A 4,780-nucleotide genomic window follows, 5' to 3' on the forward strand; every position below is an offset into this window, starting at 1 on the left:
CGTTCCAGAATAAAGATGAAGCTATTCTGAGTGTGAAGGACTATAGCATCCGTCGAGGTGTTGAGTACCGAGTGTTGGAATCGGATTATCTGAAGTATCATGGAAAATGCAAGGAGTTCGGCAAGGGTTGTAGTTGGTTAATTCGAATATCGCTCCGTGCATGAAAGGGCACTTGGGAGGTTAGGAGGTACAACAGTCCCCACACTTGCTTGGCCACCTCTATTTCCAGTGATCACCGTTAGCCTGATTACCACGTTATCCGTGCGAGGATTTTTTCGTTGGTTAGGGCGAATGTTGCAGTTACGATAAAGTGTTGCAACAAGAAACAGAAGCTGATTATGGGTTCAAGCCTAGTTACCGGAAGGTTTGGATAGAAAAATAGAAGGCAGTTGCACAAATATATGGAGACTGGGAAGAGTCGTATGCCGAGTTTCCAAGTTGGATGCTAGGGGTACAGTTGACCATGGCCGGGACAGTTACTGTGTTGAAGACTTCTCCTATTCGAGTTGGGGATCTGCTTGATGAGTCTACAGTGTACTTTTATCGTCATTTCTGGACATTTCCACCCTACGTCGAGGCCTTCCGGCATTGCAAGCCGCTTGATGGTACCCACTTGTATGGCAAGTATGGAGGCACCTTACTGTTGGCAATTGCACAGGATGGGAACTCAAACATCCTCCCGATAGCATTCGCGCTTGTGGAGGGAGAAAATGTGGAGTCATGGTCATTCTTCTTGTCTAACCTACGAACGCATGTGACGCCACAGGAGGGTATCTTTGTTATCTCTGACAGGCATAATGGCATCAAGGCTGCACTTGAGAATCCCGAGAATGGTTGGTTGCCTCCACATGCTTAACGAGCGTATTGTATCCATCATGTGGCAGCAAATTTTAGCCTTAGCTTTAAAGGTAAAGATGCAAGGAGGATGCTGGTGAATGCGACCTATGCAAAAACTGAAGCAGAGTTCTATTATTGGTTTGACATCACGCGGACTGAGAATCCCGCCATGTGTGACTGGGCCAACCGAATGGAGTATAAGATAGCGGTAGATGGTTCGGGCACATGACAACCAACATTAGTGAATGTGTGAATTCCGTGTTAAAGGGAACTCGCAACCTCCCAGTCACTTTGTTGGTTAAGTCTACTTACGGGAGGCTCGCTGAGCTATTCGTGCTCCGGGGACAAACAGCAGAGGCGCAAGTTGGATCTAGCCATGAATTTTGTCAGGCGTTGGTGAAGGCTATTGATCAGAACATAACAGACTCAAGGTTCTTCACCGTCACGTTATACGATAGCCACCAGTCGGAGTACACGGTGGCTGAGACGACACCGACTGAAAACTTCTCGCTAGGTAGCTATCGAGTCTTCCTTAAGGATAACACATGCAATTGTGGCTACTTTCAGGTGCTCCATTATCCATGTTGTCACGCCATTGCATGTTGCACCCACTCGCGCCTGAATTGGGCGTCATATGTTCACGAGGTGTATCGTATGAGTGAGGTGTTCAACGTTTACAAGCACGGGTTTGTTCTGCCCATCCCAGAAGGTCTATGGCCCCCATATGCCGGACCAACTGTCATTCCTTATCCTAACATGAGGCGTGCAAGGGAAGGTCATCCGAAGGCAACCAGGATCTGCAGTAGCATGGATCAGTCTGTTGAGAACCACCCCAAGCGTTGTGGCCTCTGCCGGCAGCCTGGTCATACGCGGAGGAACTGTGTCCAGCGAAGACATACTACTGGCGGGGATGGTTAGATGTTATGACGTTTATTATCTCGTTGTAATTGTTGTCTAAGCTGTATTAGGAAGTCTTAATTTGCGAAATGTAAGGTTATTGTCTAAGTTGTACTACGAACCCTTAATCTGAATAGTCTTAATTATGTTCTTAATTTGCGTCAACGAATGTCGTTTCTTTGTTTAGAGTATTAAGTTCTTATTTAACTCATTTTATTTTAGTTGTTCAATTGAAACACTTTGGTATGGTTATGAATGCACGCAAATTGTTTTGACAAACTACTTCGTATCCATACATCATAAAACATATATAATTATCACATACATTTCAGACAGCATACAACAGCAGCCAGCAAAATAAAATCCTAAACATGATTCTAAGAACATAATCAAACATAGTTCCTACAAAATGTAAAAAGCACAGATAACTAATCAGAATCCTCGATGGTGTCACTGTCGTCATCGTCGAAATGACCAAGCAGGTGACCTCCGGTGCCACACAAAGGAGGATGCCTAACCCTCCTCGGTCTCTGCTCCGCCCCTGGTGCCGATGGCTGTGGTGGAACGGCGCTGAATGCTGATGTTGGAGTCCCTCCTAACGCAAACCATGGGTCAGATGGAGAAGCTGCAGGCTCATTTAGGTCAACGGGCAACTGAGGCTGAACATCGTGACTCGGTGGCTAGTACTCGGTAAACTGGGAATGAACCTCAGACATCTGTGGCCTATAATGGGTAGCATTGTCGTCCCTCAACATGTTTGCTATATCTCTAAAGAACTCTGACTGACTAATAGGATCATCAATGTCCATGCCGACGGCGCGGTAGTAAAGTCAGCGAACACTTGTGGCTCGACACTCCCGAACATCTGAGAGGTAACCCCTACATCGTAGGTGGGCTGATCCATCCCTGTGGCCACACCACCAATATGCTCACCAACAGCGTGCTGAGCACCGTTATCTTCAGCGGATGGTCCTCTACCTCGATCCCGTCCACCGCCATCCCGCGCACCCTGTCGTTTGGCTCTACGTCAAGGAACACGATAATCCACAACACCTCCATGATCAGCACCAGCTACGTCCTCATCCAAACGGTCAGCAAGCCATCGCCACTCACGATCGGTGGTACGTGTACCTATACGCTGACGCCGATCCACTCGCCGGTTATCCGGTCTGTCGACAACCTGCACCTTGGGAGGTGCCTGTGACGAGCTTCCTCCGTCAACACAATCGGCTTGGGATCCTGAAATGCAACCTCAGGGGATAAGAATCTGTGGGTCACACGGCACCACCAGTCCAAGTACTCAGCTGATGGACCGGGGTCAGTGACTCGGTCGACAAGTATGATTGTATCAAGCCGGTCCTCCCAATGCTGATGCCACTCCCGATAATATCTGGGGAACCATTGGTCTCCACCCGTCCCATCCTTCGCATGGAGTCAATCTATGTTCAAAGCCAACTGAGAGAGATGCTGAACCCCGCCGAACTGCGGCATCACCTTATCCACCTGGTGCCACTCAATCGTGGCAAAATAAATCAGGCTAGTAACCGCCGTCCATAGTCTACGGTGCTCGTCAACTAGTATCTTCGGATGAACAACAGCCGCCACCTCGGGAGAGGAATAAGGCTCCCATGCGAATTGTATCAAAGAATGTAACGTTAGGTAAAAGTTTAACTCTATACAGGAAGAACTACTTGTAAGAGCGATAACTAAACGACTCACATCATGGACACGCAATCTATCTAGAAAAAGGCGTGCAGCCACCACTCTTTGATCCACTGCATCGTTTCTCAGTAGATACTCAGCCCACCTACAAGTTTCATTCAAAGCATGTCATAACGGGTAACAACACATGTAATTGAACAAGTTATGGACCTAAAATAATATATCCATACCTGGATGCAAGCGGAAACCCGAAGATATTGAAACCACTAGGCCTCAAACTCGGAAACCTCCAGACAATTCAAGACTGTAGAAGCTGAAGTGGCCCCACCAAGTTAACAACGTTTCTGTTTGTCCCACGACAAAGACATCTATACAACCAGGCCAGTGCCGCAGAGATCCAGCTATATCTACCCAAATTATCCAACGATGCCAAATAAGGCAACCAGCGAAGGTGGACCCGGTTTGCGTTCTTGTTCGCAAACAGTTGAGACGACAACAACATCATAATATAGGCACGCGCATATATACTCACGGTCTCGTTAGTAGCATCTGCTGGGAGAACCTGAAACCGCTCATGGAACCATGTGTAGCACACTGTCATCTGCTTGACTTTATTCTGCGGAGGTAACTCCCCAAACAACTTGTGGAACCACACCCATGCCAGTCTTTCGTTTTCCATCAGATTCTCAAAGTCAGTCAGACACCCACTCACGGGCTCCCCATCGATCGGCAAACCCAGCTGATAGGTCACGTCTTGCAAGGTGATAGTACACTCCCCAAAGAGCATATGAAAGGTGTGGGTCTCAGGACGCCACCTCTCAATGAATGCGCTTAGAGGCTCATCAACCTAGAACCTCTGACTGTTCAGCCTAGCCAAGTGATACAAGCCCGCAGTCTCCAGATACGGTATAATCCAGTCGTGTAAAGGCATATTATGTTGTCTCCTTACACCGCTAATAACCCTAGTAGGCTGCAAAAATATGGATAAGAAAATCCTCAACAGACGACCAATACTAATAACATCTAATATAATTTTAAAAAATTATTATACACCAACATTGGTTTTCTATGTACTCTAATGATGACAATAGTTCTAATAACGACAACAATAGCAAAACTAACAATACCAACAGGAATCACAAAAGTAACAACAACAACAATAATAATACTAACAACTCGCAATAATAACAATAATAATAATAACCATAATAACAATAACGATAATAATAATAACAATAATACTAACAAGTCACATTACTAATAATAATAATAATAATAATAATAATAATAATAATAATAATAATAATAATAATAATAATAATAATAATAATAATAATAATAATAATAATAATAATAATAATAATAATAATAATAATAATAATAA

Source organism: Arachis duranensis, chromosome 8 (genome assembly GCF_000817695.3).
Source record: "Arachis duranensis cultivar V14167 chromosome 8, aradu.V14167.gnm2.J7QH, whole genome shotgun sequence".
Lineage (NCBI taxonomy): Eukaryota > Viridiplantae > Streptophyta > Magnoliopsida > Fabales > Fabaceae > Arachis > Arachis duranensis.